The sequence below is a fragment of the Anabrus simplex genome, chromosome 2, assembly GCF_040414725.1.
Source record: "Anabrus simplex isolate iqAnaSimp1 chromosome 2, ASM4041472v1, whole genome shotgun sequence".
NCBI classification, from domain to species: domain Eukaryota; kingdom Metazoa; phylum Arthropoda; class Insecta; order Orthoptera; family Tettigoniidae; genus Anabrus; species Anabrus simplex.
The window spans coordinates 954708062-954722784 of record NC_090266.1 but is presented as its reverse complement, the minus strand read 5'-3'; the positions used below and the strand labels follow the sequence as shown (position 1 = coordinate 954722784).

Genomic DNA, 14723 nt, shown 5'->3' with positions numbered 1-14723 from the left:
ACAATGTTAACATGGCCTAATATCCAGGACAAAGAGCCAAGCTTGTCACTTGATATCGGCTGCAAAATCTTGCACCTGTATTATAGATAGATAGATAGATAGATAGATAGATATCGTCTTCATTGGTGGCTAAGATAGTGCCCAGGGCTCTTTCTTACACTTAACTACTGTTTCACAATTTGACTAAAATGCTACAAAATTAAACATTACAACTGATAATATTAGTAGTAATATTTTCAATAATAAAAAAAAATAATTATGATAATACACTGTCACAAAAAGAACATGCAACATCCCCAAGGACAGGGTCATTTTATTCATAAGCGATGTGACAGGTAGTTCATAATTGCAGGAGTATATGGTTACAAATTGAGATCAAGTGAAAAACATGTCACAGAAAAGGGTGCCCAAAGAGTCGCATCAATACAAAGTGTACCCACTTTGGCAGCAATGCAGGCGTGTATTCGCGCATGCTACCAGTCAGAAAGGTGCTGAATGGCATCCTGCGATAGATTGTCCCAAGCATCTTGCACCTTTTGATGCATTTCAGCAATGGTTATTTCAGGCTCTCGAGAACGCATAATTTCCTGCTTCATCATGACCCATATGTGTTCAATTGGCAAGAGATCTGATGATCTTGCTGCCCAGCGAAGTTGTTGTACACCACGTAGGATACATTGCGTCGCAGCAGCTGTATGTGAATGTGCATTGTCCTGCTGAAAAAGCAAATCGCCTTCCTGTCGGAGAAATGGCAGTAGCACGTGGACAACAACCTGTACAATGTAGTGGGGACTGGTTTACGTTACTGTGCAGAAACGCCAACTATGTCTGCGAGTTGTAACTGATGGCCCCCCACATTGTGAAGTCTGGGGTGGGTCCTGGGTGTTGTGGGCGAATGCACTCTGGAATAGGCCGCTCACCAGGTCTACGCTGTACACGTGTATGTCTATCGCTTGCATACTGACAGAACCTACTCTTCACACTGAAGACAAGAGAGTGCCATTCCCCTCTCCAGTAGACTCTTTGACGACGCCAGGGTAGCTCTGCTTGGCGGTGTCGTGGTGTCAGTGGTAGCTGGCCATAGGCACACGTGATCGTAATCCTGTTGCAACCAGATGGTTCCCAATGTTCTTGGTGACACAGCAGGTACAACATGTGACCGGATTTCGTTCCTGGATGATGTTCGGTCGGCCACTGTTGCTCGCACAATGTGTCGATCGTGACGTGTGTGTACTATGTGGACGTCTAGAGCCTGGTTTACGGATGTGGGTATTTTCCACTGCCCACTGCTCAAGACGGTGACATACCACTGATACATAGTGCTCAATGTGTGCAGCAGTCTGTCGTTACGTCCATCCAGCTTCCCGCAGGCGCACAATGCGACCCCGTTCAAATGGCTACAGTTGTTCAATGGAAGCACGTACTCATCGGAACCCTAGAATGAATGTTGCAGACACTGTTCACCTCTAACCTCAGCACAGTTACTGCCTGTAGAGTCAAAACAGAGTGCGCACAGACACACCTCTTGAGCACCATGTTATCACCGATGTCGGTGACAGATGAGTTAACACCCCACCCCACAGAATGCACATATTATACCCTGGTGCCACTGAACACAGTCCTTGAGGATGTTGCATGCTTTTTTTTTTTTTCTGGCAGTGTAATCAGAAAAACATTAACTTTGAAACTATCCCTAATAGGTAATTATAATCTAAATACAATAATATTTGTTCATTGTAATAGCTCTGAAAATAATTTGAATATGTAATTGAATTGGCTGGAGCCAAAAATCATTAAGGCAGTTTTCACTGCTTTTCAAGGCAGAGATAAAAATCATTTTACCTGAACGGAACATAAATTAAAACAGTATATTAATGTTCTGTATTGTGAAGCAGCTACCCAGGTTACCGGTATATTTCTGGGTCATTTTTCAATTTAATAAACAAACTCAGTTTTTAAAAAGTGATCTAATGCCTTTCAGCTCTGTAGTCAGTTTAATATGACATAAAGCCGCTCATAATAAATATTTCATTTTTTTTTCTGAAATTGTATTTGTAACATAAAAGCCACGTGAATCCTGTATGAATATAACTAAAAACACCACTGATGGCATGGAACGTTACAAGGACTCCCTTTGATTTGCTGTATTTGGTTGCTTATATTCAGTTATGCTGTCTTTTCTAACCTGTGATCTTTGCTTGTTTTCTTCTCAGTGATGTTTTTTTCCGCTGTAGTTTGTGTAAGCTAAATCTTTTCTGACCAGGCGAGTTGGTCGTGCGGTTAGGGGCGCGCAGCTGTGAGCTTGCATCCGGGAGATAGTTGGTTCGAGCCCCAGTGTCGGCAGCCCTGAAGATGGTTTTCTGTGGTTTCCCATTTTCACACCAGGCAAATGTTAGGGCTGTACCTTAATTACGGCCACGGCCGCTTTCCTCCCACTCCTAGGCCTTTCCTATCCCATCGTCGCCATAAGTCCTATCTGTGTCAGTGCGACGTTAAAAGAATTGTAAAAAGAACCTTTTCTGATAGCATCTTTAATGATGTTTTTCTTGGCCAGGCTGAATAGCTCAGGCAGTAGAGAGCTGGCCTCCTGAACTCACGTTGGCAGATTCAATCCTGGTTCAGTCCAGTGGTATTTGAAAGAGCTCAAATACAGCAGCCTTGTGTCTGTAGGTTTACCAATATGTTAAAGAAATCCTGTAGGACAACATTCTGGCACCTCAGTGTCTCCAAAAACTGTAAAAGTAGTGGGTGGACCTAAACCATTAATATTATTATTATTTTTCTTGTGAAGTTTGTTTTTTCTTTTTTTTTTTCCCTCTAAGGTTAACAATTAGCTACCAAGAAATGCTACTAAATAATGTAACATGCGGGAATATAGCGGTGCAGTGATAATTATTTAGGGAATATGGCGCTGAATGGCAGCAAGTCATTGACTAATGCTTTCCTCCTCTGATCGCACTACAGGTAGCCATGGTTTGTGCTATAAAGAGAAATGTGACTTCATTCTTTCTTATGCTGTTTGAAGACCCTTGGTTCAATAACTCAAAATACTGAGTGTTTAGAAAATGTGCAATTTTGATTTAATGCTCTTCAGCTCCAGCTTATTCAGTTGTAATCCAAGAACAACAATAACTGACCATTCACTCATACATTCATGCCTTGGTAAAAAGTAAAGTAAGTAAACTCGTGTCCTCATACCGAGGTGGTGCAGCTCTTTTCAGGCACACCCCCATTGGAGGTGAGCTGCGTGTACCATTTGAACCACATACCAGCCCTCCTGTCATTCTTAAATTTCTGGCAGTACCGGGAATCGAACCCGGGCCCCCGAGGACGGCAGCTAATAACACTAACCGTTACGCTTCAGAGGCGGACAGGGTCATTCCACAAGTCAGTTTGATGAATAAAGCAAGTACTTTTGGCAGTCCACCTTACATTTATTAAGGGATGTCCCATCCCTAATGTTAGGAGGGGAAGAAATTCCCTGATCTAGTAGCAGAGGTTGCAAAAGGGTGGTTGGAGATAGTAGTGCAGTGTAAAGGTATAATAAGCGAGGAACTGCATCATGTACTGAGGTGATGATTTGACGAGAGAACTGTAAAGAGTGAAGAAAGGTAATTTAGTTTATCTGAATTGAGTATTCTGTGGAGAAGCGTTAGTGAGTGTAGTTTATGACAGTCTTGCACTGGAAGCCATGACTGTTTCCTATAATAAGGCATTATATGACTATCATAACAGAAATGAAAGATAAGTCTAATGCATCTATTTAAAGTCCGGTCTTGTTCCTTAGTATTGTCTTGAGTTATCCCCAGTAATTCAGTGTCATAGTATTGAAGGATAGGTAAGATGAGGGAGTGTACATACTGTGTTTTAGGGTGAATGTGGAAAATATTTGAGTAGCATTTCAATGGAAAGAGGGTGTGAATTTTGTGAGAGGAGCTTGTTCAGTCCAGTTTAATGTCTTGTTCACTACAATACCTAAGTCTCTGATGTGTAGAAGGGAATAATGCCATTATTTAGCATAACAGGAGACTGATATTTATTAGGATTTATTATGAAACTTTTTTTAATCAGCGTAGTCACCTAGTTGTTGGGAGGTGACCATTAATTTGGTCAGTAGTTGTACACAGCTGGACAAAAGTGGTGATATAATATAATTTTATTAAACACACTGTGTACAAGGTATTAATTAATTAAACGAAATTAGCATCATTTGCATAGTGTGGCAAAGTCAATGTCCTGTCTTTGCACTCAGTGATATGATACGTGTTGCATGGTCCTTCACATATGGTGCACAGACATCTGTCGGTGGGGCTGTGGTATCCCTTGGTTGAACATATTCGGTGATGTAGTCCGTGGGCTGCCACTCTTGTATATAAATGGCGCAGTTGGTAGTTGGCCTTTTTCCATTCGTTGCTTGTCATCGCTGGGGTGGTGAGGAGTTCGGGGTTGATGTCCCTCGCTTTCTGTCGCCTGTCTTCTAGGAATCTGGTGCTTTGTGGTGTTGGTATCAGATTATGAGCTTTCATCAGGTCTTCTATAAAGAAGGTTGTGTCTGCCAGGATATACATTATTCTGTTTTGCGTGTATTTTGAGACACAGGGCATTCTTTTCAGGTAGGCTGTTTTAATTCCCTCTAATCACTTCAGATTTGAGTATGTGAGGTGGTTCCATATAAGCTGTATGCCGTATGAGGCAATGGGAGCAATCTTTATGTTGAATAGTCTCAGGGCTGTTGTGACGGAGAGTAGATTCACTTTCTTTATCTCGAAAGTCGCCTTTATTTTTCTTACAGCTCTGTCTTCAATGTGCTTGGAAAAGGCATGTCCTGTCACTTGCAGTGTGAGTCCTAGGTACTTGTAGCTTTTGACTATTTCTAGTACTTCTTCCCTGCAAGTGAATCTGTCAGAGTTTGCCAAATTTCCTCCTTTTCTGAATTTTATTATTTTTGTCTTTTCCCTATTTATAACTAGGTCATTTTCTTGGGACCACGCTTCCAATTTGTTTATGGCTTCTTGCAGGTGCTCTCTTCCTTCTGAGCGCAGGATCATGTCATCAGCGTACAACCACATCCTCACTTCTTCTGTTTATATCCTTTGTATCACATCATGGGTAAGTACGTTAAACATAATGGGGCTTATAGGATCTCCCTGGAGTACTCCGTTTGTTTGCTGGATTCTTTTGGATTGGATTTGGCCATCGTGGATTCTGATTGTATTTTCTCGGAGGATGCTTGCTATGAACTTAAAGATCTGACTTTCTTCGTCTAACACAGGCTTTAGTTTTTCCAGTATCCCTGTTTACCCCCTCAAAAGCTTGTTTGTAATCAACGAATGCTGCATATGCATGGCCTTTGGGTTTAGCCAGGGCTTCGCTTATGAACGGGAGTACGTGTCCCACCGCTTGTAGAGTTGATCTTCCGGGAGTAAAGCCGTACTGTTCCTGAGGTATAACTGCCATTATGTTGTCATGGATCTTTTTTGAGTAAGATATTGTTCATTATCTTGAATGGTGCACATTCCAGGGCTATCCCTCTGTAGGATTCTGGGGTGTTCTGTGGTCCTTTCCCTTTGTAGATCACCTTGACCGTCGATTCTCTCCATACTGCAGGTGTGTCCATGATTTCTAGGCACTTGTTGTATAGGGCTGTCCATAACTTAATGGTATATATCATTGATCCTTTCATCAGCTCGTTAGAGATATTGTCTGGGCCAGCTGCTTTTCGAGGTTTGCTCTTTTCAATTGCTTGCCAAACTTCGTCTTCTGTTATTCTTTCTTCTTCCGTTAGCGAGGTACTTCCTTTTGTATGGTATTGCATTTTCTTCTTCTGAAGTATATTTGCGAAGTGGTTTTCCCATATTATCATTGAGATACATGGGGTCACCTTGGTTCTCCATGGCTCTAGGACTTTGTAAGGTTTTGCTTCTGCTTCTCGTATTAATTCTTCTTCTTTGGCCTGTGTATACTGTTGTTTCTTAGCCTTCAGGAGCGAAGTATGTCTCGTTCTCGAGTGCACATATTTGAGCCTTTGAGTGTTGTCGTTCGTGTCTATCTTTTGCAGGTCATTCAGTTTTTTCAGGACCAGGTTCCGTGCAGTGTAGCATTCACTGTCAAACCAGGGTTTGCTTTTCCTCTTTGTCGGTTTTGGGGATGCAGACTGCATCAGAGATTCGGTTAGGTTCCTCGGTGCAAGATCAATGTTGCCCATTTCTATTGTGTTCAGTATTTCTTCCATGTTTATGTTCTGAACTAGTAGATCGGGAACTATTTTTCTTGGCGTCCATCGCTGCTCATTTTGTGTGGTTCTCTCCGTCAATATTATCTGGAATTCTGTTCTTACTGGGAGATGTTTCCTGATAGGTGTGCCTGCTGACTCTGTGGTGGTAGTTATGGTTTTGAGCTTTAGGTCGTTTCCGCGGTAGAATACAAGGTCTATAGTGCTCGAGCCGTTGTGGGAGGTGTATGTTTTATCCTGTGCTTTGTTGCTGAGGAAAAGTGGTGATATATCAGTAGATCAGCTGCATAAATTTAAATATTTCACCAGTATCATTGATTCTGATCAAAAATAGTAGTGGATCCAAAACAGAACCCTGTAGGACACCATATGCCTTATTCTGTCATTCATAACTCATATTTTCCACTTTCAATGGCTAGTGAGATGAGAGCCAAGAAAGTGTACCATTGTTTTATTAATATTGAGATTTTGATGCTTGTACAGAAGTATATGGGGGTTAACAGCATCAGGTGCAATACTTACGTCTAATAAAGTAAATAGTCATGTTTTGTTCATCTATTGCATGTCCAGTATAGTCTCTCACTTGCAGTAAGGCTGTCACAGTGCTATGTCCTCTCTTAACACCTGATTGAAAGGGGTCAAGGAGTGCATGTTTGGTCAGATGTTCTGTAACTTATTGGTGAACCAGTCATTGAAGTATTTTCAAAAGGAAAAGAATGGATATTGTTTGATAGTCTGATGAAATATTTAACATTGAGTTTTTCAGGATGGGGCTTACCAGCACATCCTTCCAAATTTCAGGAAATACCCCATTTGTCATACAGTAGTTGAAGACTTGAGCGAGTATAGACAGTCCGGCTCCGATGATATTTCTAATTAATGATTCGGGGATACCATCAGAGCCTATGACATTAGATGTAGTTGAATTTAGCAAATCAAAATTTTTGCACTGACAGTTCAAAAAATGAACTTTGAGGATGGTTGTCCAGGTTTAGTGACTGTGAGGAGAAAGGAACTGGCCGCACTTTAGACCGAGTAAAGTGACTAAGTTGTCAAGTGAGATGGTTTGAATGTGCTTCTTTACAGTTTTACAGTTTTACCTGTGCCAATTGACTGCAGCCTTTTCCAGGTCTGTTCCGAGTTATTATGTCTGGTTAACTGTTGGAAGTAGCTGCGTGTACTGTTCCTAATTATTTCCTTAGTTATAGGTACCAAAGTATTCTGTATGTAAGAAATTAGTCAACTTGTGTGTTTCTGCCAGTTTATTTGCTTTTCCTAATTATGTAGGTCTTCAGAATAATGGTCGGGAGTTTGATATCTTAATTAACAGTTGAACCTGACTTATATGTATATCAAGGGGAAGAGAAAAAACTACTTGTAACTCAGAATTACTTAGAAATCAGACTTATGCAATACGTCACATATTTACTGAAAAACCAATGAAATAGATGTACATGTGTAAATCCTTGCAAATAATAAATACATTAAGACAGAAAATATTATTTTAAACTTGGCCCAGCCTTAAAGAAGTCAGATAGTTTGGCTTGTTTCACTTTTCTTGCATTAAGAGTATAAACCTCCTTTAGCAAACTTAGTAATGAAACCGAAGCATTTTCACTACAAATTTTTGCACTGATGTAACGCCTACACACTTCGATTGTACTTAACACTTCACTCAGTTCAGGTGTCAAGATTCAAATCATTAGATCTCCAATGTCACTATCACTTGTAGCTGGCCCATCACCATCGCGTTGTTGGCATACATCAGCAATAATCCCTTCATTCGGTAGTTCTCCACATACAGCCAGATTGTCATCGAAATGCACAAAAGTATTGAATTCTACACCCTCCGGTAGCGCTAGCTCATTGCCAGACAAAACTTTGTCCCCATAATCATCATTAGAGGCAGCATCTTCTAGTAAGACACCAGCTTTACGGAAACAGATGTTCATTGTGGAGGATGACATCTGCTTCCAGGCAGCCGAAATAAAGTCCATGGCTTGTAGCAAATTAATGGAGAGAGGTTAATTTGCTGCATCACTCAGTGTTATTAAATGTTGAACCAGCATTTTTCTATAATGCACTTTGAAATTTGCAATGATGCTCAAATCAAGCGGTTGTAGAACACTGGTACAGTTAGGAGGGAAAAATTCCATTCGGACATTCTCCAGAACGATTTGAGGTAGATGTGCTGCATGACGATCCATAAGAAGAAGGATCTTCTTCTGCCTTCTTCTTTTTCTTTTTCATTTTAATGTCTGGTTTTTTCAACCACTATTCCATTAGATTCATATTCCTTAGGTTTTGTTTTCGCACCCCGAAAAACCGAGCTCGATAGCTGCAGTCGCTTAAGTGCGGCCAGTATCCAGTATTCGGGAGATAGTAGGTTCGAACCCCACTGTCGACAGCCCTGAAAATGGTTTTCCGTGGTTTCCCATTTTCACCAGTACCTTAATTAAGGCCACGGCCACCTCCTTCTCACTCCTAGCCCTTCCCTGTCCCATCGTCGCCGTAAGACCTATCTGTGTCGGTGCGACGTAAAGCAACTAGCACCCCAAAAACACCTCGGATTCTTTGATTTTCCTATCACAAGTGGAGGAAGTTTGTTAGATCCATCTGCATTGGTGGCGAGAAGTACTGTTGCACTAATTTTACTTTTCTTCCCACCATGCTATGAGTCACCCTTTTCAGCAAATGTTTTATTAGGAAGGAGATTTTAGATAAAGAGCCCTGTTCAACAGTAGTACTGTTCAACAGTAAACACCAGATACCGGCATCGTGGACATTTGCCAAATTTCCTCCTTTTCTGAATTTTATTATTTTTGTCTTTTCCCTATTTATAACTAGGTCATTTTCTTGGGACCACGCTTCCAATTTGTTTATGGCTTCTTGCAGGGGCTCTCTTCCTTCTGAGCGCTGGATCATGTCATCAGCGTACAATCACTCTGCCCTTCCCTTTCTAACACCCGTCAAGTACACTTTATAATCTCCTATTTCTTCCTCGTTATCTCCCCTTACCCCAATATCACTTACTCCTAGCACATCCAGATGCATCCTCTTTGCTGACTCAGCCAGTTCTACTTTCTTCCTTCCATAAGCTGCATTAATATTGATAGCTCCCCATCGAATTCCATTTCGTTCGCCAAGTTGTTTCCAAGGAGTCCTTCGCCTGTCAGATGGGGGTGGGACTCCGTTACTCCCATAGGTCTGAGGCTTGCTTAAAATGTTCTGAGCTCTGTAAATGTAAAAGGAAATCATCCTGATGGTGTTGCAAACAGCCAAGCTCATGGGGAGGAGGAAAATGATGTTGGTGAAATTACGCTTGAGGAAGTGGAAAGGATTGTAGATAAACTCCGTTGTCATAAAGCAGCAGGAAAAGGTGAAATTAGACCTGAAATGGTGAAGTATAGTGGGAAGGCAGGGATGAAATGTCTTCATAGAGTAGTAAGATTAGCATGGAGTGTTAGTAAGGTACCTTCAGATTGGACAAAAGCAGTAATTGCATCTAACTATAAGCAAGGGAACAGGAAGGATTGGAACAACTATTGAGGTATCTCATTGATTAGTACACCAGGCAAAGTATTCACTGGCATCTTGGAAGGGAGGGTGTGATCAGTCGTTGAGAGAAGTTGGATGAAAACCAGTGTGTTTTCAGACCACAGAGAGGCTGTCAGGATCAGATTTTCAGTATGCGCCAGGTAATTGAAAAATGTTACGAGAGGAATAGGCAGTTGTGTTTATGTTTCGTAGATCTAGAGAAAGCATATGACAGGGTACCAAGGGAAAAGATGTTCCCTATACTGGGGGTCTATGGCATTAAAGGTAGATTATTAAAATCAATCAAAGGCATTTATGTTGACAATTGGGCTTCAGTGAGAATTTATGGTTGAATGAGTTCTTGGTTCAGGGTACTTATAGGGGTTAGACAAGGCTGTAATCTTTCACCTTTCTTGTTCGTAGTTTACATGGATCATCTGCTGAAAGGTATAAAATGGCAGGGGGGGATTCAGTTAGGTGGAAATGTAGTAAGCAGTCTGGTCTATGCTGACGACTTGGTCTTAATGGCAGATTGTGCCGAAAGCCTGCAGTCTAATATCTTGGAACTTGAAAATAGGTGCAATGAGTATGGTATGAAAATTAGCCTCTCGAAGACTAAATTGATGTCACTAGGTAAGAAATTCGACAGAATTGAATGTCAGATTGGTGATAAAAAGCTAGAACAGGTCGATAATTTCAAGTATTTAGGTTGTGTGTTCTCCCAGGATGGTAATATAGTAAGTGAGATTGAATCAAGGTGTCGTAAAGCTAATGCAGTGAGCTCGCAGTTGCGATCAACAGTATTCTGTAAGAAGGAAGTCAGCTCCCAGACGAAACTATCTTTACATTGGTCTGTTTTCGGACCAAATTTGCTTTACGGGAGCGAAAGCTGGGTGGACTCAGGATATTTTATTTATGAGTTAGAAGTAACATACATGAAAGTAGCAAGAATGATTGCTGGTACAAACAGGTGGGAACAATTGCAGGAGGGTACTTGGAATGAGGAGATAAAGGCTAATTTGGGAATGAACTCGATGGATGAAGCTATACGCATAAACCGGCTTCGGTGGTGGGGTCAGGTGAGACGAATGGAGGAGGATAGGTTACCTAGGAGAATAATGGACTCTGTTATGGAGGGTAAGAGAAGTAGAGGGAGACCAAGACGACGATGGTTAGACTCGGTTTCTAACGATTTAAAGATAAGAGGTATAGAACTAAATGAGGCCACAACACTAGTTGCAAATCGAGGATTGTGGCGACGTTTAGTAAATTCACAGAGGCTTGCAGACTGAACGCTGAAAGGCATAACAGTCTATAATGATAATGTATGTATGTATGTATGTATGTACGTACGTATGTATGTATGTATGTATGTATGTATGTATGTATGAGATTGTAGAATAGGCCAGTCTCATCACAATTGTAGATGTATTGAGGCAGATAATCGGTTACGATACCCGGCAAAACCTCTTCTTTCCAGTGTTGCACTGCGACATCGTCTGCAGATTTTGAGTCACCGCAAATTGTTCTCCCTGTGATTCCATGACGATCTTTAAATTCTTGCAACCATCCTGGTGAAGCCTTGAAAGCAGCAGCTATACTCATCATTTTAGCTAAACTTATCGCCTTTGCCTTCAGCATGTCTTCCCTAATTGGTAGAGGTGCATCCCGCTTTCGCTGGAACTGTGTGAAAAGTGCTTTCTCCAAATCTACATACCTTCCTTCTTGCTGACGGCTGTGCTTTGCTGATTTTGAACCCAGTTTAAAGAACTCATCCAAAATAGCGTATCTTTTACTGATGACTGTACATAGCATGGTATAAGCAATCCCTAAGTCTGAAGCGATTTCAGTTTTTGTTTTGTATGGATTAGCGTCCACTTCTTGAATAACTTTTCCTTTTTCTATTCTCCATGGCTAATCAAAAGCAACTGAATGACAAAACTACTGTTCAGCAGTAAACACCAGATACCGGCATCGTGGACATTTTACTTCTCTGTTGTTCCCACGAAAGTGTAACAATCACTCACCTATTTTCGGCTACCGTCATCTGGAACTCCATCTATGTTCATATACTCGCCGATACTTCATTCATATAACCGGCATTGGACTTTCTCTGCTGCCTCGCTGTGCATCCGTCCTGGTGAACTGGTGAATACACACTGAGTCTCCTCTGGGTTACGTCATCCGCTACGTCAGTGTCCGATATTTCTCGACGTTTTGTGTACTTTTTTTCCGGAACTTTCTGCAGCGTTATAAAGGCTTCCCCCACATACTCGGTCTTCAGTCCAGCACTGATTCCGAGTGTGGTTGGAGGGTCGTCTGAGGACTTCCCAGTATTTGCTGGGAAGCTCCACTTCTTTCATTTGCTGTATTGGGTGAGCAACAGAGTATTTATTTTATAATTACCACTATTATTATTCTCCTATGGATTTTGGAGTTATCTTCATTGCTGTGGCCGGTTTTCTTTTAAGCCTGATATGAGTGATATTTTTCCTTAACAAATGAACATCGAGTAATATGCAATTTCAAGAGTTGGTGAGTGATTGAACTTGTGGCCTGGACGGTACAACTTATCACATAAAACTGTTCCTGTATTTGGCAATGTTTATACTCAGGCGACTCCCATTATTGTGAGCCCCGTCCTTGGTCCTTCCCGTGCCTTTCTTCTCCCTTTGTTTACCTTTTTGGAAATCTGTGTCCATATTCTCCGAGGCTTATAGGTTACCATGTTCATTTGATTAGTCACATATTATAACTTGTAAATGGTCTAGGGATTCTATTCTAATGTATGTCATTCACGATGAGTGTTTTCTTTTGTGTGTCAGGTTACAAAATTTTGAGTTGTAAAATTTAAAATTGATTTCCTTTGTAGAAACAATATACTGTTTTGATTAACCTTTTTTTTCTTCTTCTTATTATATCCACTAACCTCCAATTGGTCCCAGCTCTTTTCTCCTTGAACGTCTTGTCAAAGAATCTTAATCAACCAATACGTTGTTGCTGTAAATCGTCACAAAAGAAATTATCATATTCAAACAAATTTACTGTATTTTCTTTTGTTTCCGCACAGAAACAGCCCACTTTGCTTATCATCATCATTAGTCGTTGTGCTCATTACTGAGCATCGTGACCTCATAACTCCATCATTTCCGTGTTGCAACCTTGACAAGATGTCTCCATCCTGAGCGGTTTTCACATTTCGTTAATATGGTCTGAAGTGGTAGCCCAGTGATCTTCTTCGCCTGATCTATCTATCTGCTTGCTGTTCTTCCTCGTGGTCTACTGCCTTCAATTTTGCCTTGTAAAATTACCTTTTCCAAGTTCTCTCCATCTCGTCTTAAAATGTGGCCAAGGAACTGGAGGTAATGCTTACTCACACGGGAAGATAGGTGTTTCTTGATGCAGAGTTCTTCCAGAATGGAAACATTAGTTCTTCTTTCTGTCCAGGTTACACGTAGCATTCTCTGCCAACACCACATCTCGAAGGCATCAATGCGCTTTTTGTCTTTAGCATTCACGGTCCAAGTCTCACAGCTGTACAAAAAGACGGAGAACACTAGTGATTCTACCAAGGGCATCTTTGTGGCTTTTGATATTGCCCGGTTCTGCAAGATCTTAGTAAGTTTAACCATTGCAGCACGACCTAAGACAATATGTCTTTTTACCTCTTTATCACAGCTTCCCGTGTCATTGATGACAGACACCAAGTATACAAATTCCTTAATTATATCCAGGTCCTTTAGGCATCCCGTAAGTTGGATTTGACCTTGGCGATCAACTACCACTAGTTTGGTGTTTTTGATGTTTATCTCTAGACCATACTGAAGACTAGTATTCTTCACCCTTGTAAGCAGGTCATGAAGTTCCTCTTCACTACCAGCGATGAGGGAAGTGTCATCTGCAAAGCGCAGGTTATTAATTTTTCTGCCACCAATCGAGATTTCACCATTCCAGCCATTGAGAGCTCTTTTGATGACACACTGCATAGATGTTGTAGAGTTGAGGTGATAATATACAACCTTGCCTTACTCCATTTGTCACATTAAAAATGCCTGAGAGATCACCATCCACCTTTATGGTTGCTGCGTGATTTTTATACAGGCTTTTCGGTAACGATATTAAATGCAGTGGAACCCCAAATTCCTTTAGCACCTGCCACAACTTGTCCCACATAACACAATCAAAGGCCTTTTTGTAGTCCAGGAAGCAAATAAAGGCAGGGACACAACTCGCGACATTTCTCAAATGATCTGTCTCATGTTCAGGATAGATTCTCATGTTCCTTTACCTGCAACAAAGCCTGCTTGTTCTGCGGATATCTGAGGTTGCAGGAATGGTTTTAGGCGTTGATTTATTATGTAGAGCAGAACTTTGCTTGCTTGGAATATTAATGCGATAGTACGATAATTGGAACAATCCCTTATAGACCTCTTTTTGTGAAGAGGGATTAGTATTGATGTTGTCCAGTCCTTGGGCCATTCACCAGTTTTCCACACCATATTACATACCGAATGTAAAACAAGCATGCCCTCCTCCCCATCACTTTCAGCATTTCTCCCGAAATACTATCCATACCTGGGGCTTTGTTGTTCTTCAAATGATTGACAGCATTCACAATTTCAGTGAATAAAATATCAGGTTCTTTGTCATACCTCATAGAAATTTCCTGTTCGGCAGAATTATTTCCTTTGCAATACAGCATTTCACAGTATTGTTTCCACTTTAATCTTTGGCGGTGTGTCAAAAACGAGGAAGGTAGAGGAGGAGCGAGGAGGACTCGCCTTTGTTAAGCCGCCAGTAAGTAAGGGTCAACAATGTCACTCGGCGAAACTCTGTGTTCTGTTTCAGCACAGAAACCCGATCACTCTACTTCTGCCTACGCCGACAAAGAGGAAACTTCGTAAATACAGTAGTTTCTTTTTAAAAAGCACATTCTCAGTACAATTACGCAAAG

The 14723-nt window shown here is 41.2% G+C and overlaps 1 protein-coding gene across 2 annotated transcripts in view; it reads left to right on the top strand.

The window, feature by feature from the left end:
- The window catches only part of LOC136863212 (G patch domain-containing protein 11), a 247143-nt gene that overhangs the window by 23454 nt on the left and 208966 nt on the right, over window positions 1-14723 (top strand). The window lies entirely within an intron of this gene.